At 44.0% G+C, this 24,537-nt stretch overlaps 1 protein-coding gene across 9 annotated transcripts in view; it reads right to left on the bottom strand.

Annotated features, from left to right (window-relative positions):
* LYPD6B (LY6/PLAUR domain containing 6B) overlaps positions 1–24,537 on the bottom strand; it is a 63,776-nt gene that overhangs the window by 37,099 nt on the left and 2,140 nt on the right. Inside the window, exon 1 of one of the 9 annotated variants that reach the window (XM_081168042.1) lies at positions 8,856–8,912. The exons of 7 other annotated variants lie outside the window; for them this stretch is intronic. The gene's annotated coding sequence lies outside the window, so the exon portion shown is untranslated. Of the gene's footprint in view, positions 1–8,855; positions 8,913–24,537 lie in introns of those variants that run through there. One more of the 9 variants, XM_081168037.1, reaches the window with a different exon arrangement.

Below are 24,537 nucleotides of genomic sequence, written 5' to 3'. Positions count from 1 at the left end.
TACAAGTTCACATTTTTAGATGTCAAATAAACCCCTAGGTATTTCACCTTCTTGACCACCGTCAACCCTGTCTCCTCTTGGAATTTCTCCTTTTCCATATCTGTTAAATTTTTTCCTAGAACTTTGGTTTTTTGTTTATTCAACTTAAATCCAGCTACCTGGCCAAACTGTTGGATTATTTCCAGAACCTTTTTCGTACTAGTGTTTGGCTCTTGCAAAGTTAATACTAGGTCATCTGCAAATGCTCTTAACTTATAATGTTTAACTCCGACCTGCACTCCTTTAACCTGCTGGTCATTTCTAATCATATTCAGCAACACCTCCAGAACTGAAATAAAGAGCAATGGGGAAATTGGGCATCCCTGTCGTGTTCCTTTTTCTATCTTAAGTTCCTCAGTTATTACATTATTTACAATCAATTTAGCTTTTTGTTCAGAGTATATTGCCGCCATACCATTCTCAAAGCCTTGGCCTACCCCCATCCCATGAAGATTCTTTGTCATAAAGCTCCAAGAAATATTGTCAAAGGCTTTCTCCGCGTCCACAAAAATCAGTACTGCTTTAGTATTTATATTCACCTCTAGCTTTTCCAAAATGTCTATTATATTCCTTACATTGTCTGCTAGGTGTCTTTTTGGGAGAAAGCCTGCTTGGTCCTTATGAATCTTCTCCATCAACACTTTTTTAAATCTTTTCGCCAGAATGTCTGCAAAAATTTTGTAATCCACATTAAGTAGTGATATTGGGCGGTAGTTCTTCAGTTGAGTCTTTTCAGTCTCTGTCTTTGGTATGAGTGAAATAAATGCTTCTTTCCACGATTCAGGTGCCTTTTTTCCCTCTAGAATCTCATTACAGACTTCTTTTAATGGTTGAATCAACCATTCCTTCAACGATTTGTAGTATCTGGAAGTCAGTCCATCTGGTCCTGGAGATTTGCCCAATTGCATATTCTGAATGGCAGCCTCTATCTCTTGTTCTGTTATTCTCTGGTTCAGATCCATCTTACTTTGCTGAGAGATTTTTTGTAGTCCATATTTATCAAGGAATTTGTCTATATCTTCTTCATTTTGCGGGCCTTGAGTGTAAAGTTTTTTAAAATAGCTCAGGAAGCAATTTCTGATTTCATTAGGTTTAGATATATTCTTTCCATCCACTTCTAGGCTTGTAACTGTATTTAGTTTCTGTCTTTTCTTCAATTGCCATGCCAGAAGTTTGCCACATTTATTTGCCGATTCAAATGTCTTTTGTTTCATTTGCTTTATCTTCCATTCAATCTCTTGGTTCATCAATTCCATATATTGTGTTTGGTATAACTTAATCTCTCTTAAAATCTCCTGGGACTTTGGTTTTACTCTTAATTTTTTCTCTCCTTCCTTTATCTTTTCCAAAATCTTTTCTTTTTTCTCATTTTGTTTTTTCCTCTTTATTGAGTTTTGTTGAATCAAGAAACCTCGCATCACAGCTTTGCTTGCGTCCCAGATCACTCTTTTTTCCACATCAGCCCTCAAATTTATTTCAAAGTAGTCTTTTAAAGTTTTTTGGGCCTTCATAAGGATCTCCTTATCTCGAAAGAGGGTGTCATTCATTCTCCATCTAAATTGACCAGTTGTTGTAAGTTTCATTTCCATCTTCACGGCGTTATGGTCGGAGCAAGTTTTTGGGCAGATTTCTACCTTCTTAATCTTTGGAGCCATGCCACTAGTAATCCAAATTTGGTCGATTCTGGTCCAGGTCATCATTGCTTGGGAGAAAAAGGTTCCCTCTCTCTCCAGAGGGTTCCTTGTTCTCCATATATCAATCAAGTCCATGTTTTCCGTCATTTCAAAAAAGATCTTAGGGAGTCTCCCTTCCTTGGTAACTGTTAAGTCTTTGTGCCTTGTCCATGTTAGTAGAGACCACACCGTTCATGTCTCCCATAATTATCATATTGTAATCCAAATAGTCCGTCAGAGTTTCATGAAGTCTCTTGAAGAAGTCAGATTTGCCTTCATTTGGTGCATAGATTCCCACAATCAAAATTTTTTCTCCTTGTACTTGTATCTCCACTGCCAAGTATCTCCCTTGTTCATCTTTAAACATCATTTTTGGGGCCCATTTCTCTTTTACATATATCACAACTCCTCTTTTTTTAACTTTGTCTGATGAGATAAATTCTTGTCCTAGTCTTTTGTTTATAAGTAATCTCCTGTGGGCTCTGGTTATGTGGGTTTCTTGTAAACATATCAAGTCCAATTGTTCTCTGTTCAAAATGTGAAAAACTTGTCGTCTCTTCAAAGGCCCATTGAGCCCATTGCAATTCCAACTAAGGAATTGCAGAGCCATCTTGTTATTTTTCTGACACTCCTCCAACAGCTCCAAGTTGTTGCTCTTCCTCTGATGGTGGTGGAATATGTCCAAACGATAGATTCAGAATGTCTATTGCTCTCCTCTGTTCTGCAATTGGGTCCACAGTCCCCTTCTGCAGGTCCTCTTGATTTCTTTCCAAAAATTTCTCTTTGTCTTGAATAGTCTTTATTTTCACCTTCTTTCCCTTGTAATCAAAGGACAGTCCCTGTGGGAATTCCCACCTGAAGCGGATGGAGTTTTTCTTTAACAGAAGAGCCAAGTCCTTATAGAAGTTTCTCAAATCCAAGATATATTTTGGGATATCTTTAAAAATCTGTACAGCTGAGTTTCCAATTTGCAAGGCCTTTTCAAAGTGTAGTCCTAGTATTTTGTCTCTTTCTTCCTTAGATCTAAGTGTAATCAGACAGTCTCTCGGGGTCTTTCTGTTCTGCTTTTTACCCAGTCTAAAGGCTGTTGTAATTTTAAATTCGTCTTCCTCCAGATCCCAGCAATCAGCAAACTCTTGTGTTAAAAACTCCGCGAGGTTGTCACTTTCGTTCTCTGGAATCAATCTCAATTTCAGATTTCTCTCTTTTCTCTGTAGTTCCCACAAAGCCAAAGTTGCGTCGTGCTCATGGACCTTTTTGGCAATCGGTTCTAAATTCTCTTGGGTCTCTCCAGCAATAGCTCTAGCTTCTTCAGCAATTTTACGTGTAGCAGAATTTTCCTCAACCAATTTGTTTATAGATTCTGTGTTCTGATCTAATCTTACTGATATTTCTGTTAATTTTTGTGTATTTTCTGAAGTCTGTTTTGTCAGAGACTCCAGGGATTGGTTTATCTTAAGTAAGGCTTGTGTCACGGCATCCATGGAGACAGCTGTCACTTTTTCTTGTCCTGTTGTTCCTGTAGGTCCAGAAGTTACGCCTGTGATCGAGCCTCTTTTCTTTAGTTGCTGCTGCTGCTGCTGGTGCTGTTGTTGTTGTTTGGTCTTGGCTCTTGTAACTATCTCCTCTTGTGAGCCACTCATGTCAAGGTCGTTTCTCACGGGAGCTGTTTCCCAATGGAAAGTTCCACTGTCTTAAGCTGTGCCGACCTTTACTTTACCCTCTAGGGGGAGCAAATCAAAATGTCCAAATACAAAGGCAAAGAGAATATCCAAATACGTAGGAAAAGGAGAAAGAGAAAAATTAAAGCAAGTATAGCTGGAGGCTTGTAACTGCAAGTTGCCACAATTTCCCAGTAGATACTGTCTCAGCCTGCTCTGATATACTGTAGCCAGGCAATACAAAAACTTTATATCACAATGTAACTTTCACAGGAAGAAGTCAGTTCAGTGTCCTATTGTCCTATAAGGCAGACCGTTTCATGCTCTTAGACAGCTGAGGCAGCAGAGGATTTTCTTTTAAATAAATCATGCAGTTGCCAAAGTCTCTCTTGCCTCCCCTCTGCCCTGCTAGCTAGAGGGGAGATCTAAAGTCCAAATGTCAGGTTTAATTAAACAAAAACAAAGTCTTTAACGGATGCAGCTGTTGAGTTCCGTTGCTTTCACTTTCATGCAGTCGGGGGAAGGCAGACTTCCTTAATTTTGACCTCCCCGTTTTCAGCCAAATTTCCAGTTTTTAATTCCAAATAAAGGTTCCGTTTTACTCACGGGTTTTTTCTGTCCGAAATTTACAGGAAGGAATCGGCGCTCTCCACTAATAGCGACGCGGCTTCACCCTGCGGGCTGGGTAGCGATTCTCAGCACCGCGGTCCCCCGATGTCGTTCCGGAGCCTTTAAAAAGGCTCTTTCTGCGGTAAAGGGGGGGCGCTTTTGGTGCCCACCGAATCTCCTCGTTCACAGGCTTCCGCGCCTGTGATTTTAGGGGTCCCCCGCTTGCCGTAGCGGGACAGACCCGAACTCGCAGGGCAGTCCTTTTCCGGAGCTCGGAAAAAGGACCGCCATTAGCGCTGGCGCCGGCCGGAGGTCTTCGAGACTACCGCTCTTAACCACTACACCACACTGGCTCTACATGTACCCCTAAACATTTTGTGATTCTAACAGGAGAGGATTTTTTTAAAAAAAAATCGTTTCTTCTCTAGCACAGTGAATTGTCAGTTCCATTGCTACCCCCAATGGTGGCCTCATTTCCTGTCACAGTGTTTCCTGAGTCTCAGACAGAAGCGAGGGTTTAATGTGTGAAGTAGGAGTTGGTGTATGTAAATCCATGGTTTTTGAAAGGACAAAATCTGGCGATGAACACCAACAGCAAGCAGTGGAATCGGGAAGACGCTAGTGCACACAAACTCATGCCAATGTGGAAGTTACTGTGATGGTCAGCTGTGTAATGTGAGGTAATGCATGTTATTTGTACTTTTGTCCATTTACTGCATTTATTTGAACTATAAAATGATTATTTTCTTGAGTCAAAATGAGAGTACCCCTAAACATTTTTTTTTAGAAAAAAAGCACTGAATAAAACAATTGAAATGGAAGCTGAAAGGATAAAAGATAAGATAAGTGAAAAGGTAAACAGGTGGAAAATGAAGCAAGATCCACACCCAGTTCCCTAACACTGGTGGGCTACCTTTGTTAAACAGAGATGTTATAACGAAAAGCCTCTTAAATTAAATCAATGAGTACTGAAGAGGTAGGAGAAGCTGACAAACGGGTGCCTTCTGGTGAAGCCAAAAAGGTGACTCCTTTTTGTGGACTTGAGTCCAGTTGATTAGATCCGTGAGGTGTTGCCATCAGCTGGCAGGAATATATATATATACCTGTGGGTGTAAAACTATTCACAAAATGCAGTACAGTGGTGCCTCGCAAGATGAAAATAATTCGTTCCGCGAGTCTTTTCATTTTGCGATGTTTTTCATCTTGTGAAGCACGGTCCGTCGCAACTGTGCCTCTTCAAGCGGCTTTTTAAAAAAAGCGCAAGACGTTTTCGTCTTGCGAAGCAAGCCCATAGGGAAATTCGTCTAGCGAAGCAACGCAAAACCAAAAAACCCTTTCGTCTAGCGAGTTTTTCGTCTTGCGAGGCATTCGTCTTGCGGGGCACCACTGTAGTTAAGTTATACACAGCACAGTCAGCTAAACTGTGTCTTTATATAGCAGCCACTTAATTTTTGTATACAAATTCCTGTCAACTTGGAATTTGGCCCATCAAAATCCTTACCAGCCCTAGGGACAGGCTGCCATAGCATATATTTTCACACTGATTTTTATTTTATTTTATTGTGGCAGCATGGCCTTTGCGTAATGTAGTGCCATCCAGCTCTCATTTACCTCACGGAATCACAGGGGACAGCAGGAGCTGTATGTTGAAAACAGAGGCAGCAAATGACCACACAACAAGTACAGCAGCAGGAAGCAACCAAATAATACATACAGAGATAGCTATTTCAGGAATGTCGAAGGCCTTGTGCGTGCCTGGTAGCTTTTGAGTTCTGCTCTCTGAACATCAACGTGCACATGCATGCATGTACAGGCATGCATTTGAAGGAGCACTGCAAATTAGTTTTCAAAGAGCTTGTAATTTCAGAAGTAGTTCGCCATAACAGTACTCATGTGGGGAGTGCAGAATTATCAAAAGGTACATGTGACAGCAGTTGAGCCACGTCTGCAAACCCAGGTCACTGCAGAACAGCAATGGGCTGAATAAGCAAGTTCTAGTGGAAAACTAGACAATAGGTCGAAGCTCCTGAACCCCTTTTTTTACCCATCTCTTCCTCTCCCCCAGCCATCACCACTTTCCATTCTCATCGTGCTCCTCAAACGACCCTTCCCCTGCTGTTAGGTACGACTGGAGGGTCAAAGACATAACTCTGTCCCAGTTAATGTGAAATTCTTATTTGTGTATTAAATTTATATTCCACACTTCCTCCCAAAGGAGCCCAGGGCAGCAAACAAACCAGTCACGAAATAATGCAATTAAAAATATACAAAAACAATTAAAAGGTTATTAAAAAAACAAAAATTATCTCAGCAGCATGGTTTTTCAGAATGTGGCTAACCTAGGCATGCATCTGGCACCACAAGAATACAACAATACAAACAACAAAACATAATTATTATGGCATAAGCTTTTGTGGACTAGACTGAAGTGTACTTCATCAGATGCAAGAGGTGTTATCCTTCACCTGACCTGGTGTAAGGTGCTACAAGACATTTAGTAGTTTTTGCTCCAACAGGCCTACGATGGAAAACAAATCATCACAGTGGGCCACAGCTGCCCACATGATATACGGCCAAATGGAAAGTCCTAAAAATGTGAGATTGGAAAAGATGATCTTGTATGTAAATATACAAGCAACAACAGTGCTTCAATGCATTCTATTCTTAAAGCAGAATGGCAAAATATAGCAGGAGGACTTCAACGTAGCACTGTGGCAATCTTTCAATCAGTGCAAGCTTTTCAGCTTTGCCAGATGGAACAATCCCTCCTCCTCTTCATCTCCTGTGCCCTGTTCTGGGTTTTTCCTCAACCTCCACCCAATTCTGGGGGGCTTGGGTTAAGGAGAAGGAAGGAAATCCTCCCACAGGCTTATGCTAGCAGGACAAACAGTTGAATCCCGACCAGTGCTTTACTGTTTGCATGATATTTGGACAAGGAATTAAGAAACATGTGTTACCATCACAATCTGTTTGTTTTAAATAGTAACTCTCAAGATACATTAAATATTTTGCAGGAATCCAGACATGCCATTTATTTCGGCTTGTTCTATCCTTCCTGCAGTAATAGCAAGAGGGCCTCACATAGCTGAATGATAGTGAGCCAAGAGCCCATTTATATAAGACAAGATTACAGCATATCAGTTGCTGAATATATCTTGCTATCTGCTTTTCAGCCGCAACAAGTTGTAAATCCTAATAAAGAATTCACCACAGACATGTGAAAAATAAGAGAGGGAAGAAAAGGACAAGGCTGCAGTCAACACAAACAAAGCACAGAAACAGGATCTAATTAAAATGAGGTTGAGATCTTATCTTTTAAAAGTGGTTAACCACATCAAATGCTGGATATGAATGTGCTTAGAATTTAAAACTATTTTTTTGCAGATAAAGTCATTTCCAGAGATATTGAGGCAAATGCTGTTGTTAAAAGCAAAGTAATAGATATGCAAAGAGTGGAAGTGTTGTGCACCCATACTAACAGAAACCTATCTAAGAAAAAGAACCACATTACACCTGCTTTGAGTGACTGTTCCAATGGGTAAGCACCAAGACAAACTAAACATCAGATAAAAATAATTTATCATGCAGCTGAATCGTATTTATTTATCGGGAGCAATTTTATCCTGCTCTGTAGCCAAATAAGGCTCCCAGAGCTGTTTACAAATCTCAGTGGATAAGAGAGTTCCTTCCCTCAAGTTTACAATTTAAAATTACATGACATAAAAGGAAAAATGATTGGGAGGGAGGAGGGGAAAATAAAACATGGCAACCCTGAAATTTATCTAATCCTCTTTCAAAGACATCCAATTTGGTGGCCATCACTACAGCTTTCAAATAGCTCACTGTTTGAAACATTCAAACGCATTCAGGTAGCCGAGCAATGCCTAAGCGCTATTTTTTAATAGAAAACAAACAAACACAGTTCCCACTGGTCCCCAACAGACACATAGATTAAAAGGATACAGCCCAGGATATAGTGCAAGGGTGGGGAACCTGCTAGATATAGTTGGATTAAAACTCCCATCAGCCCCCACCAGTATTGCCAATGAGATTATGAGAGGTCTGTTCATCCTTCTGGGATGAGCAGCTTTGAGGATGGGCCCCAAGCTGCTCTTGTGAACAGTGAGAGGCCAGATCATCTCCCTGTCACCAAACTGACCAAATTGGCCAATGGCGGCAAGGCCTTTGGGACGTTCCCTTGGGTGTGGCATCAACTGCCCAATGGCGGCACTTGGCTGCCATTGGACAAGCATAAAACCCAGGACAAGCATAAAACGCAGCCATTTGGCTGTCCATAGCATCTAGAGAGAAATAATTTCACCACTCGTGGTATAGTGTGTCACAGGTAAAGAGCAGGTATACCATCCAAACATTCCACGATGAGAATAAAAACCACTCCATTATCCTCTCATCAGATGATCAATCTAAAAAAACAGGGCAATGGGGCAATGTTTTATCTCTGTGTGTGTGTTGCATGCCCGTGTGATGTGTGCATTTATTCTGGTGTGTTTGCAATATGTGTGGTATGTGCCTGCACCTGTCAGGGATGGGTTGGCCACATTCACTTTCTGAGCACACTGGCATGCAGCCCACAAACCTGGTGGAGATGCAGCCCTCAGGGCCATAAATATAGGCCACCCCTGTTAGAGCCAATTGCCAGACAGGGCAAGATACAAGCAAGTAGAAGGATGCTTTGATTTGATTGTTTTGTCTCATTCAACAGATTTAATTTTTGTGGAACATCTCAAAAGTTAGCAAGGAGACTATTTTCATGCTCCCTCTTATAAGAATCACAGGCAAAGACTCATTCTGGTTTGCCTATGCAAGTTGAAGCAGGAATACATGCAATGTGACAATCAAAGGGCTCGCCTACCCTTCAAGTAGTTCTTAATGGTTTCATATGGCCAACTGTAGACAGCTTTTGTTTGAAGTGCTGCGAACCCTACTGCTCCTGCAAGGCAAGGCCAAAACTAGTCATTATTTCACCCAGGTCAAAGATCTGGTTTGGCACACACCCACCCCACGCATTTGCGTACACACACACACACACACACACACACACACAGAGGCTGGGAGCCTCAATGGCACCCCTCTGGAGGCTTCACCAGTGGCAGAAAATCTGGCTAGCCCACCCCCACCCCCAACCCCGTAGCTATGGCTCTGCTGCAAAGGACCTAACCAAAGTCAAATTACCAGGATGTTGCTAACACTGGTGTCAGATATAAGAGTCCTGGATGCAGCAGCACAAACTGACATAAATATCCTCATAGCTTAGAGTTGCAAATCTAAGGAAATAAGAGATGCAGTTTGATAAAAGACACACACTGCCACAGTTGCACAGAAAAAGACTCAACAAGCATTGGCTTAATAATTATTATTATAATAATACTAATAACAATAACAATAATAATTTTAGATTATGCCTTGTTTTCTTTGTGTGTGTCATTCTTTTTTTATTAATTTTATTATGGCTAGGGAGTCTCAAAAACTTGAACCAGTCCAGGGCTCTCTGGACCTCTGAGAGGGCCTGAACTAAGCAGTGGGTCCTGCAACTGTTCTCATACACAGCTGAATGTCAGAGATGTACACAGTCTGCAAGGATGCAGTTGTTCCATGAGCCACATTTTCTTTTTGGAGTAGTAGGAGCAGGTGCCACCTTCTATGACAGAAGCACCACCCACAGTCCAGGAACGAGTCTTACTATGCTCCCCTCTGTGGCAAAATTGAGGCTTCTCTGTAGTGACCTCCTCACTCCGTTTGCAGTCACACATTTCCCAGGGTCTTCCTCGCCCCTTTAGCAGATTGGGGGCTGCATTTATTGCCTTTTGACTTCTGCACGACTGTTTTGACATTTGTAACTATGGTGACAGCAGGCTTTGCTTAAAATGGCTTACCAGGAGGTGCATGTTTCTTTTACCTCAGAGGAATTTATAATCAAACATGAAATTACCCGTTACAGGAGCTGGCGAGGTAAACTGGAAAGCATCCATTGTATGGCCCGATCAAATTTCTGCCCCAACCTTGCTCCCAGTTTTGGCCAACGAGTCACGTCTCTCACCTCGACATACCAGCTCATTCATTTTGTCAAACTAATGAAGTAGAAAACCTGGCTCACTTGACACTTCCCCCACCTACAACCCCCCCCTCCCCGGTATCCGGCTGCACAGTAATTATTAGCCACCCAACCTGGTTCTTTCGTAGAGGAACTGGAAGGTCATGTCACCTCCACCTCAAGGGTATGAGATGTCAAGCTCATGCCATTCTAAATTCCCCATGTTCTCAAGCGATTGGGGGGGGGGATCCATTTGTCTTTGCCAGTATTTAGAAAATCATAAGGGTAGATAGTCATATTTGGAGTTTAAAAATTTCAGTTGTCTTATTCAAGAAAGAACAATGTTTACTATTTCTTTATTTAATATCAAATATTTATAAGCCACCTTTTTCAGAGCAAAACCCTCACAGGGCAGCTTACATCAACACCAAAACAGACAATGGGTCACTGCAGTCCATAGGGAGCATCACACCTTATATCTTCTTTCCACATGAATTTACTGTAGCTTGACTAAAGCATTGCCCAGCCGTCTGTGTCTCGTGTTCCAGCAAGGGGCCCAGGCAGACAAGAGACATTTCTGTCTTTAAAGCCAACATTCAGGCCAACTCAAACCATAACCTCAGGTTTTCTTGACCAGAACTTGTTTTCATACCATTTCACTGCTTCTGGGATTATCAGCTTCACCATGCAAATTAGATTTGCACCTCCTCTCTCCAAAAATGGACTGAGGGGGGAAAAAGAAACCTATATCAGGAGCTTCAATGCAACATGATGTTTGGTCCTTAACGCCTACAGCAGGCTTCCTCAACCTCGGCCCTCCAGATGTTTTGAGACTACAGTTCCCAGCATCCCTGACCACTGGGTACTGCTAGCTAGGGATCATGGGAGTTGTAGGCCAAAAACATCTGGAAGGCTGAGGTTGAGGAAGCCTGGTCTACAGTAACATTTACAGGATCAGGCTTCTAATTTAGGATATTGTTTCTGCTAAAGCTGTTCTCCATACCAGCAAAATAATAATTAACCTAAATACATGCTCAATGGAATGCCACATGGATAAGTTTTCCTTAATTTAGTGGGTGGAGATGAACAAGTGGTTTCATCAGTACCAGCAGATACTCCTCCCTCCAAGTTGTCCCTGCCCCAAGCAAGTTATTACAAATAGGAATGGTATTCTCCTGTAGGTAGACAGGGCAACTAATCCAAATGATGAGAAGGATTTTCTGGGAACAGAAAACAAGTGGGACGTATGAGTCATCTAGAAAGGGCAGTTTGGGAATCTTCTCTGAAATATACAAAAGTTTTATTCTAGCCCACAAGGTTAAAAACTATTGTGTTGGGCCTTGAATCACTGCATAGGACCCCAGATATATACTTCTAGGAATTTTTGTGAGACTTCTCGCAAGCAGTTCTGAGACATCACAATGCCTTTGCATTTTCCTACTTGTCCCTTGAAAATACTTCACCTCAACAGCACAGGAACAGCCATGGCAATTTCAGCAATTTAGAATAATCAATACGATACGATACGATACGATACAATACAATACGATACGATAATCTTTATTGTCATTGTCCCATACAGAACAACGAAACTGAAAAAATCTACATCACCATACTGTATTGTTTATTATAAAGCTTTATATACATTTTGCCAGATAAATATAAATAAAATGATTGAGATGGGGGTCGAGGCTAGCAATCAGCAAAACGTCTCTGGATCCAGCATAAAATCAAAGCCGAACAGTGCTCTGCCTGAAATTACTACCACATTTCGATGCACTGGTAAAAACCCTAAATCAGATGCAAAGAACAGCAAAGCCAAAGGCCTGGATTGGCCTGCCAAATTTTACCAAGTGGCCTGCTATCTCCCAACCTAGCGGTGCCTTCACTGAAATAAAAATCATGCAGGCACAAGTGAGGAAGGAGTGATTTCATCCCTATCATGGCGATGGGTTGGATGGAGAGGTTTAGTGGGCATGTAAGAATGTGGGTGGCCCCACTCACAGTGGGCCATGCCCATCACGGGCTTATAGCCCCTAGAAAGCTGTTCATGGGTGAATGCGGTCCTCAGGGCAAAAATATAGATATTCCTCACCCTGCACTAAATGAAAAATACTTGCTGCTATTACCCCGCTCTGATGAAAAGCAGGGTGAGCTTCAGGCTAGATGTAGAAACAAGAAAGAGTCTATGCTGGCTGCAGTGCTCAGACTGGATGCAAGGTTCCAGCTTAGCTCTAAAACCACAGAACTCTTTGCAAAAAACAAACAGATGGAACCCTATACAGTACAGTAGCAGCAGCTGATTTCCAATTGTTAGCCCCATCTGCACTGGAAGGCATTTATTTGATTAAAGGGTCCCAGCCCTCTCCAGCACTTCCACCAGATGAGCCTATTGAGACCTGTCCATTTATGTTGTGAACTGCCCTGCGATCTAAGGGTATAGGGCGGTATACAAATTTTAATCATCATCCTACCATGAAGGAGTAGGACAGCCTCTAGTTTCACACTAGGTCTTCTGCAATGAAGTCATATGGTAGAAGTGCTTCTGCAGCTAGCCTTGTGTGTGCTTCCTCTTCTGGTTAAGAGTCCTCAACCTCATCACCTGAAAAAGGGGCTCAGACTCCTGGTCCCAGATACCAGAGCACACAGAACCCACTACCCATAATGAAGATTGCACATTGGCCCTCAATGGACAATCTATGCAGCAAACAAAGCTGCAGAGACAGGGTAGGGAGAAGTGGATAGTCCACTTCCAACCAAAGCACTATCAGAAATTCTGATAAGAACAGGCTAACAGAGCGGCTGGGAGGTCTCATGGGTCCAACTTAATTGGCAAGTTTCACATCATGCTTTCATACCCACAATTCAGAAGGACACGCCCTCCTTCCGGAATTCCAGAAAACATTACAGGTGGATGCAACATTGCAGACACACTCATGGAAGAAGAAAAAGAGGAGGTAATTACCCAAAATCAGAACAAATCTGCACCCAGTTGTCGCTTGAGAAACTTTCCCACATATCCACTGTTATACCGGCACAAACAACACTGGGGCATCCCTGCAAATTGGTACAGAGTTACATGGCTTGCACTTCATGATCTTCCCAAGAACATGGGGTACTAAACAGCAAGTGAGCTACGTCTTAAGCTATGTCTATAACCGAGCTGAGAAAAACTTTAGGCATGTTAGGAAATGTTAGCATCAGACAACAACCAGACTCTTTTGAGCTTTAGAATAATGTACTCTCAGATCCTTTGTAAGGCTTTTCAGGCATGGCTGTAAATGGTTGCAAAGTCTTTCTTAGGGTTTACCATAATGGTAACTTTCACCATCACCTTTGAAGTTGGGAAGTGATTAAGGGAAAGGCTGTAGCTCAGTGGGAGAGCAGAGCACACTTTGCATGAGGAAAATTCAATCTTTGGTATCTCCAGGTATGCCTGGGAGTGTATCGTAATCTGAAACCCTGCAAAGCAGCGTCTCTACAGTCAGTATGGACAACACTAAGCAATATGGACCAATGGCCTGGCTCTTATACAGAGATATAAGACAGTTTCCTATGTTCCCAACAGTAACTTTTGTCCTCTGCTTGATTCCAGATTGCAATAAATCTGCAAAGGAGTAGAAAAGCATTCGAATTGCTGCACCTGTTCTAAGTAAGCCCTTCATTCTTTCCAGTGAAGCTCTGTGGCTCATGCTTTACCAACATTGCCTGGGGAAGTTATTGCTACAGATTTTTTATTATTATCTTTTAGCACGAACCTTTTAGTCCCTGACAGCAGAATTTAGGCATCCTCCAGAAAGATTATACTCTGCATTCAGGCATACAGTTGTTAACAAATACTTTAGTTGTGAACTTCCAGTAGCTTATTGCTAGGTTACATTAAGAACTGCTTGTCAGTTGGCAGATGAATTCAGATAACACCCATTTGTCTAAAAGGGAGTAATTGTTCACTCAGGTGTTGGGTGGCTCTGTCCTCCTCATTTATCCTTTTCTCCTTCACAACAAGCATTTGCTTCTTGATTCCCCATCTAGACTTCATTTGGAAGGAAACTCTTTTAGGGTGCATTCAGATGTGGAGAATATTACATTAGTTTTCTTGATTATAATGCAAGTGCTTCTGTGCTGTTTTCTAATGTTCTTTTTGCACTGCAGTACCTGTTGCATTGGGACGCGGGTGGCACTGTGGTTTAAACTACTGTGCCGCTTGGGCTTGCCGATCGGAAGGTCAGCGGTTCAAGACCCCGCAATGGGGTGAGCTCCCGTTCTTCAGTCCCTGCTCCTGCCAACCTAGCAGCTCAAAAGCACACAGTGCAAGTAGATAAATAGGTAGCGCTTCGGCGGGAAGGTAAACGGCATTTCCGTGCGCTGCTCTGGTTTCGTCAGAAGCGGCTTAGTCATGCTGGCCACATGACCCAGAAAAACTGTCTGTGGAAGCAGACAAACGCCAGCTCCCTCTGCCTGTAAAGCGAGATGAGCGCCGCAACCCCAGAGTTGTTCGCGACTGGACTTAATTGTCAGGGGTCCTTTAACCTTTACCTTTACTTGTTGCATTATGGTACTGTGACTTTTTTACTGATCAAGTCATGCAAAATTTCATTCACATTAATGGAATGTGTGCGTGCTTTACACACACCGTTTTACACAAAAATGAATGTCATTGGACATTCTCCAACCTTCCTGCACGTGCATGCTTCCTGCACATACATATTCCCCCATGAAAACTGCAGGAAAAAACTGCATGTAAGTAGAATACCCCAAATTTCATCTCTTTACTGTAGTGGTTTTCTAGGTTAACAGCACTGAGAATGGGGTTCCTCGCACCCCACCCCACCCGGGAAGCAATTAACATGGAAATGAGCACTAAACTTCCACTAGATTCCACATGACCTTATGTTATGTGAAAGCTCAAATATATTACGTGGAAACAAACAGGGAAACTGCCATGCAAATGCAGCTTTAGTTTATGCAAAGAAAGCATTAATCTGTATGTATTGATGCTCTGTTTATGAAGTTCTTAAAGCTTTTGGAATTACTAGTTTTTCTGTGTACATACTAAGATGAGCTTGGCGGACAAACCACAGGAGCATGCCCTGCAGGAAATGCTTTAGTAACTCCTGCATTAGTTGCCACTGCAGATGTATTTTTGTGTTTTTATATTGTAAAGTGAGTGCCCTGTGATCTTTAAGTGGTGTAGAAATTTAATAAATGAATGCAACAAATTTTAAAATTGAAGCTGTCAAATCAAAAACTACAATAGCAGTTGCATTAAAAGAGCAAGGTATCTGGATAATTCGCCCTTCATAAAGTTTATATCTGATCATCGTACTCTTTACTACATTTCAGAACATACTTCTATGTCCATGAGACTGATAAAGGTATTCATATCCTTCAGCTATACTGGTTGGTGTAGAATTAGCAGTCTGCTCTGAAGCCTCAACTAGCTACTTCCCAAGGCAGGTTCAAGACCAAAGTCCTCTGTGTGGTCTGCTACAGGAAAAATGTCGCAACATTTCCAAGGGCCACACATTTTCAGAATAAACATTACAGTTCCTTGCCTCCAAAGTAAGCTTTTGGGGGACTTAAAGGTAAGACAAACACACATAACTTCACTGATTACTCTTGGCATGACGCTATTAACCGAATCCAGGCTCTCAACTGATGTCAATCACTGTTAATCCACCACAAAAGAACTGAACAACATTAATCCTAATTTACAGAGGCACTCTCTATTATGTTTTTATGACAGGCTTACCAATTACAGCAATTGTAGGTAAACCATTATATTAAAACCCTGGATAAAAGCAAAGGTGTATTGCTCCTACAATGGGTTTCACTTTTCAGACTAATTTAGAAGCGAACCAAATATGTTATGTATATGTGTGTGCACAGGGAGTACACGGAAGGCTTTAAAGAGAATTTTATTGCATCCAATTATTTTCATGTTTATTTTTAAAATGAGGCACATTTCACATCTTACCCAGAGGCAAACCAGAGTTTGCCACCAAGCAAGCATCCAGTAAGAATGACAGCCCAACACAACGCCTTGAGCCATATGGTAGACATTTGCAAACCTGGGTCTGTACTTTTCACACAACATTTTAAGGTGTAAGACAAGACATGTACAACTTTAAAATATAATTTAAGTGTCGGGCTCTTAGAATCACTGAGGACTTAAAAAGAATGGTGCAGAGGGATGCAGCCTTAGAATATCAATTGATTAAAAAAATAAACTTTTTCATTCTCATTCCAAGTTGTACAGGCCAAAAACACTTTCAGGCAATAATATTTTTTTCCAGAGTAAGTTTCATGAAGAGGATACCTTTAGTTATAATGATTTCTTAAAAAATGATGCGGCCACCTCTTTATATCACGGTTTCTTCTACACAACACAATGAAGCTGGAAGTATAACACAGAGAGCATGAGTATCGCAGTCATGACCATATGGCTCCACCACAGCCAAGCCTATTAAAATCCAAGTTACTTCACACAGTCACTATTTACCTTCTATATATTAATTGGCTATTTTATATGAATGATCCAACTTTAATAGTTTTGGCTAAGCCAAGCATCATCTTCATAGGCAATTTTGTGCAGAGATGCTGCCAAGCAGAAATCATGAGCCAACACTGTTTGTTAGGTGAAAGAGAGTTTTGTAAGAAGCCAATCCACAAGCTAAAATGTGCCTCATACACAAGAAAGCTTTAAAACAGGGGTCAGCAAACTTTTTCAGCAGGGGCCCGGTCCACTGTCCCTCAGACCTTGTGGGGGGCTGGACTATATTGGGGGGGGATGATGCAAGAGCACCATGAGCCCTGATGCTGCTTACCTGTGTCTTGCGAGCGGAAGGGCTGGTGGCAGCAGCAGCAGGACGATGAGTGGCGCACAAAAGAGCTCCAGAGAGGGGCTGCTTAAAATGGTGGCAGCTCGAGTGCTGCTGCTGCTGCTGGCACCAATAAAGCCCAGCCCCCTTCCTCCTCTAGGCAGGGCGGGGAGAAGCCAGGAGGAGGGAGGGAGGAGTCGCCACCGCTGTGGGAGAGAGAGAGAGAAAGAACATGAACACTGGCGATCTGTGTGGCAATTCCCGGACCATCCGCGGGCCAGATCCAGAACGCAATTGGGGCTGATCCGGCCCACGGGCCTTAGTCTGCCTACCCATGCTTTAAACATTGACAATATTTGAGTGTTTCAGTTGGCCTCTTGTAATTGTGGCATCGAATAACATGCACATGGCATCTTGCTTGATTTTTAAATGTGTACCTTGATAAATACATCTGAAATACACAGAAAGGAAGGAGCAGTCCCATGCATTGCCTGCACAGCAAGTATGGGGAACGTCTGTCCCTCCAGAACTACAACTCCCATCATCCCTTGCTAGGGCTGACAGGAGCTGTAGTTCAGCAACATCTGGAGCACCAAAGGTTCCCCACTTCTGCTCTGGAGTGTAGACCTTCTGGGATGCTTACTTCAAAAACCACCAACAAGTCCCAGAGGAAAACCAGGACATGCGTCTTTCAGGACTGTGGAAGTCATGTGACTTACTCATCCAAAAGAACTAAGGCAGTGGCTATTTTCAAGCTTGCACAAGTCAATCATTCACATGTTACTGAAGAATGGAACAGTAATGCTTTTGAACACCTGTTGCTGGAAACCACAGAAGGGGAGAGTGGTGGGCTAGATCAGTGTTTCCCAACCTTTTTTGGGCAAAGGCACACTTGTTTGATGAAAAAAATCTCGCGGCACACCACCATTACAGCCCCGTGACGTCAGCGCGCAGCGTCACGCCGGGAGGGACGCACGAAAGTGAAAGTTTTCAATTTTTTTCCCTCCCCCTTGCCGGGGAACCTCCAAGCTTTGGGGGTGGGGGGGGAGGAGGCAGCAAAGCGAGGGACTGAGGGACCCTAACTCTAACCCTAACCCTCACCGATCACCCGGGAAAGCATGCAAACGAGGAGCCCCCGTGTCCTGCTCCCGGCAGCGGACGGCACAAAGCGAGGAGGCCTGGACAAGGCAGCACGCTCCCCGTTCTCGCTGCATCGGGGCTTTTCTCCTCCAGGCCGCTTTCGAAGTCCCCTTCTCCGTTCCCAAGAGCCGGAGCCGCTGCTTCCAGGCCCTGTCCGAGCCCCGACTTGTGGCCTCACTTCGAGGAGCGCCTGTTGCTGGGGATGGGGCTGCATCCCCCTCAGCCGCCGCCTCGCTTCCTTCCAGGAGACCCGACGGCTCCCCCTCTCCCGCTCGCCCTCCTGCACCCGCAGCAGACCGAGACCTCCCCGCCCCCGCCCGGCTCGGCCCTACCTGGGCGCCTCCAAGCCCGGCCGGCTCCGCGTCGCGCTCCACACCGGGCAGCTGCAGCGGGGGGGCGCGGCGGCCCGGCTGAGCGCGCCCCGGAGCACCGCGCCGTCGCTCGCGAGTCCCTCCGAGAGCCCTCGGGACTGACTCCGGAGTCGCGAGGCGGCGCGTCGCCCAGGGAAGGGGCAGCTTACCACAAGTCCTCCGGGAAGCAAACGCCCTCGCCCGCCTCCCTCCAGGCCGCCTCGGTTCCTTCCAGGAGACCCGACGGCTCCCCCTCTCCCGCTCGCCCTCCTGCACCCACAGCAGACCGAGACCTCCCCGCCCCCGCCCGGCTCGGCCCTACCTGGGCGCCTCCAAGCCCGGCCGGCTCCGCGTCGCGCTCCACGCCGGGCAGCTGCAGCGGGGGCGCACGGCGGCCCGGCTGAGCGCGCCCCAGAGCCGCCGCGCCGTCGCTCGTGAGTCCCTCCGAGAGCCCTCGGGACTGACTCCGGAGTCGCGAGGCGGCGCGTCGCCCAGGGAAGGGGCGGCTTCCCACAAGTCCTCCGGGAAGCAAACGCCCTCGCCCGCCTCCCTCCAGGCCGCCTCGCTTCCTTCCAGGAGACCCGACGGCTCCCCCTCTCCCGCTTGTCCTCCTGTGCCCGCAGCAGACCGAGACCTCCCCGCCCCCGCCCGGCTCGGCCCTACCTGGGCGCCTCCAAGCCCGGCCGGCTCCGCGTCGCGCTCCACGCCGGGCAGCTGCAGCGGGAGCGCACGGCGGCCCGGCTGAGCGCGCCCCGGAGCCGCCGCGCCGTCGCTCGCGAGTCCCTCCGAGAGCCCTCGGGAGTGACTCCGGAGTCGCGAGGCGGCGCGTCGCCCAGGGAAGGGGCGGCTTCCCACAAGTCCTCCGGGAAGCAAACGCCCTCGCCCGCCTCCCTCCAGGCAACATCTCGCGGCACACCAGGCAACATCTCACGGCACACTAGTGTGCCGCGGAACACCGGTTGGGAAACACTGGGCTAGATGAGCGGCTCGCCTAATCCAGCAGGCTTTTCAAATGTCCTTAATATTTTCTCCCAGTTCATAAAGTGCCTTGCACTCTTTTAACACAGCTTTCTTTTACAAATTGCTGAAAGCAACAATAGCAATAACCTTTATGGCATCTGGTCCCTTGGCGGAGGATTGAAATAATCAGAAGCGGTCCAAGGATCAGCACACTAGGCAGGGCTCATCTGACATAAGCTGATCAACAGATTTACTTCACTCTAGTTGTTAACATGACATGGATATAGCACAACACAGCCATTATTGGGGATACAGCTCTAGCAAAGCTGTGCTAATGAGTACCATCTGGGAAACCTCCATCATCTTGGCAACTCCAAGGGGAATGCCACCAAAACTAGGTGCAAAAGAAAAACCTGCATAGAGTTGTGGTGCATGGAAATATCACCAACATTATAATTAAAGAAGCAAAAGGACGGAAACAGAACACAAAAGGGGAAAGTGGTTCCTCTCATTCTCTCTAACGCGGAAGATAACAATGTCCCTAAATTGTAGAGGTGCCTGTGTGCAAAACACAGATCTGAATGATTCACAGTGCAATCCATGTGTAATGCCTCACTGTGTTAATGAGGCTACTTACAAGTAAATGGGCATAGGAATGTAGTCTCTTTAGGCGCCTCAACACAGACAAGGAACAAGACTCCTTTTAACAGGTATCTTGCAATTGCACCTCGACATCTTTCATTTTCCTAGCCCGTTTCCTACTCTGCCCTAAGTACATACATGGTTGCAAGGTATACATTAGATTCAAAGAATCTCTCTTTCATCCTTTGTTATCTGTCATATGATTAAATATTTGCTTTTACACAGCATGCAAGGCCTTTAAAAAAAATATTCTTACCAGTGAATAACACATTCTGATCAAGTCTTACATCTAGCTGACAGGGAAATACCTCCAATGCACAAATATGTCTGCTTTTTTATGCAATGTAAACAGGCAGGATATTACAGGTCTGAACAGTATGAGGGGAACAAGGAGTAAGAGTTGGATGCAACCAGAGGGTAATTTTAAAAAAAAAGGGGGGGTGTAAATTCCCCAGATTGTGACTTTTTGGATATAAATGTCCAGAATAAGTTACTTTGCATTACATAGATATGGCAATTAAAGGAATTCCAGGATTTTTTTCAGTCTAGTAAAGCTTGCATCCCTATATTCATGTATAGGGAGTAAGATTTACCAAAGGCAACAGAATTTAGTTTTGAGTAGATGTGTATAGAATTGCACCGCAAGTTACACAATTACAGTGGTACCTCTGGATACGAGCGGGATCCATTCTGGAGCCCCGTTCACATCCAGAAGCGAACACAACCCGCGTCTGCACGTGCGCGGGTCATGATTCACCGCTTCCGCACATGCGCGTGATGTCATTTTTACCATCTGTGCATGCGCGAGTGATGAAACCTGGAAGTAACGTGTTCGGGACTTCTGGGTCACCGTGGAGCGCAACCCGAAAGTGCTCAACCTGAAGCAACTTCAACCCGAGGTATGACTGTACTGGGATGTATCAAGGAACTGAAAAGGTTCATCAAAGATAGAGAGGAGTGATAATGGAGAAACTGAAGTAGATGTATTGCTTGAAAGGGATATTTTACACACACACACACATCTGGATTATATGCAACACATTTATTTTCGATTGAACATTTCAATGCATAAAAAGAAGCTACTGATTAGATAATAATAGTAATATTCCCTCCCTTCCAATTATCTCTAAAGATACAGAAAACCTTGGAGAAACTGGTACAAAATGCTTGATTTTACATAAAACCCCATGATAAATACCATGTGAATAAAAATGAAATATCACGGGCTCAGTTACACCATTGATGGTGCAGTGGTATCTCAGGTTAAGTACTTAATTCGTCCCAGAGGTCCGTACTTAACCTGAAACTGTTCTTAACCTGAAGCACCACTTTAGCTAATGGGGCCTCCTGCTGCCGCTGGAGCCCGATTTGTGTTCTTATCCTGAAGCAAAGTTCTTTAATTCTAACTGTACGCCTTTTGCACAGGGCTCTGGCTGATAGATCCGGGGGGGGGGGGTCTAGCAAAAACCAAACACCAACATTGTAGAGCTCCCAAGCCTGAAATCTCCCCGCCCCTTCCATAGGCCGCACCAGGATCTCATTAAAGAGCGTGATAAGCTCCCCACAGGGCCTTTTTGTTTGACAGCCTTGTCAAAAACAGAGCTATACATTTATAAATAGTCCTATCTAAATTATCATTAATAATAATTACAAACCTCAGCAGCAGGGATACACCCGAAAGTTAAATCATACTGTAAGCAAAGACTTGGGAGTCCAGACAGCTACTTCTGGCACACCTAAAGGCTTGCATGTGCCTTGGGGAAAATTTTAATCATTTTTTTATTTGAACAGCTGACATCACACACATGCCATGCCATGTCACAATTTATTTCTGAAATCCCCCTCCATTTCAAAAGCAGATTTCGCTGTGTCAAAGGCAGAAAGGTGGCTATTGTCTGAGTAACAGCTAAGGCATGTAGAAACATAGTACTTTGAATACCTACCACAACCCACTAACCCCAAAATCTTTCTCTTAAAGAACATGCACATCAGTTTGGGTGATCCTGTTTTCTCATGCAAATAAGAAGGCTGTTCTCAGAATGAGTGGCATAGAGATAATATTTTTTCCTGTAAGCAGATGCTTGAAATGCTTACCCAAAACCCAGATGCTACCTTGACTTTTCATCATATCTGATGAACAGCATGCCCTGAGGACTCTTTGTTTCAAAATACAGCAGTCCTGTTAACGATCACAAGTCTCTATCAAATGCAGACAGTTGTTCCCTACTGCAAGCCTAAACTGACAAGGCTCAAGTTCAGATTTCATGAGTTCAATCCTGAACACTGATGAAGCCAGTCCCTTGCGGGTTTTCATTCTCCCTCTCCCAAAAGGAATGTTAACATTTCCTTTTCATCAACCAGGAAGATTTACATCTAATCTGTCACTTTGAAGTAACTCCTGCCTTGATTTATGCGCAGCAGATGCTACTGTAGAGCCTATTTATTTAAAATGCAACACTGAAGTTGAGAGACTAATGGATCAACATCTGTAAAGGATTATACCACAAACACATATGCCTTAAAACATAATGAAGAAAAGGAGGTCAAAAGCCAAATAATTCCAGGAATTCTAGTAGTTAGGGCACACAACAAATCAGTACTGATCCTCAATGTTTTTACCTCTTGTTATGGTGTCTGTTACAAGCTGATAAGGAAAGACATGAGCGATGAGCCAGGTCTTTGAAGGTTTGGTAGTATTGCCAAATTTTCCAGTGATTCAGCAGAATTCTGTTACGGGGTAACTACAATGATGCAGTGCTTGTGCGAGGGCAATTTCTTTCTCCTCTTCCCCACTACAGCCCAGAAAAGCTGTAAGGGTTTCCTGATCTTCAGTGGAGGCTTTTAGGTGGGCTTCCAGCAGGGAAGAAATGGTAGGGATTGTCCCTTCTGCACTCTTGCAGAAGCACTGCATTAGCTATTCTTTATGCTGTTTTTCCGTAAGGCTCAAAGTGCTAACCAAACGGAGAATTGACAAGGAAATAACAGGTGGATCAGCTCCAGGTGAACCAATACCTGACCAAGAGCCTGGAAATATTCGTGGGAAACATCACAGGGTCAGGCTACGACACGCCTCTTCAGCGAGAATATTCCACAACTTTGTCATGACTACTCTGCTTCTGACTGTTACCAAAACCAGCTCACAATCAGATCTCTCAATGTGGAGAGCTTCGATGGGGAAGAGGTACCATATTCCCAAGGAATACCAAGCTTAACAACTTTAGGACTTTGTAGGCAACGGCCATCACTCGGTAACTAAGCAGTGCTCTTGGGGGTTGCACAGGTAACCTATAAAGCCTACACTGCTGAATATCTCATGGTACCCCCACGCTGAACTCGCTGCAGTAGTCACTATGTGCCATGAGCTACAGCTGCCAAGATCCCTCATTTGTTGGTAAGAGTGTGGCTGCCAATGAAGTGTAACAGACAGAAAGCACTGCAGATCAGAAATATCGCCTGATGTCTCTGAACAGCCCTGGTGGCAAACCACTCCATCAAAAGGAGTGTGACCCCCATCAAGCAGGGGCATGCCACCAACTCCCATATCACCAAATTTGGTGTCGTTATGAATAAATTCGTAAAATAAATGCTGCAGCCCAACTCCCACGTTTCCTTCCATGCAAGATCCGGTTCATGCGATGCTGTCAGCCTTCAAAAATTTAAAAACCAAGCTGTGTAATGTGGTTGGGAGCAGCATGTGCACAAGCACTGAATTCAGCCAAAGTTAGCCGTGGGCACAGCACCACAAATGTTGGAAAGCCATGCGTGCCTAAAGTCCATCCCAGCTGAGTTCAACAGACGGTAGGGGCAAGGATATAATTTCCTCACCAAGGGCTTTTGCAAGTGGAAGTTGGCCATGGTACCTTCCTCAAAACTGCCCCCTTCTTTGTGCAAAACACACTACAAAGCAAAGGGGTAGACTTTGGAGTCTATTCCCCCATAAAACAAAGTCACCCAGTATTCTTTTCTAGAGAGTCCATATGAAATATAAATAAAAACTCTTGACTGAATAGCTCAGGTGTGCAATTATTGACATTTGCAGGTCTGCACTCTCAGAGAGTCACCACAATTGTTGGTCCAGCAAAGCTTTATGGAAACAAATATAGTATAACCTACCAATTATAAGAGAAAAATGCGGCTCCATAGTTGGAGAGCAGAGGAAAATGACAAGAAAAGAAAACAAAGTTAATAGCAAGCTGGAACCAAACAGGACTCATGTTTGTGAATCACAGTCTAGCTTGTTTGTTCAAGTAAAACTGAGATTTGAATTTACAGCCCCAATTGTCATTATAGCTGCTTGACTCAAATACAAGCCAGTGTGTAATATGTATTCGTTTGTATTCAATTTATTTTTAGACCACACACCCAAACACAGCTGATCTAAGTATTTTTGATTTCTCAGTTTACTTGATGAATGGTATTGATAAGGAAGACTAGTCATGTTTAACGTAACTTAAGGCATATAAAATTTGGCCAAAAAACCGCAAATAACTCCCTTGTAGCTCAAATTATGTATTTGGTGCAGGTCCCTATATCTATGCATTTAGGTGAACACCAGAAGGCCCCAAAATATATGGACAAACTGAAACACAG

Source organism: Podarcis bocagei (assembly GCF_964188305.1).
Source record: "Podarcis bocagei genome assembly, chromosome: 1".
In the NCBI taxonomy this organism is placed as follows: Eukaryota; Metazoa; Chordata; class Lepidosauria; order Squamata; family Lacertidae; genus Podarcis; species Podarcis bocagei.
Note: the sequence above shows the minus strand (reverse complement) of the source record. Positions and strands in the feature narration are given on the sequence as shown.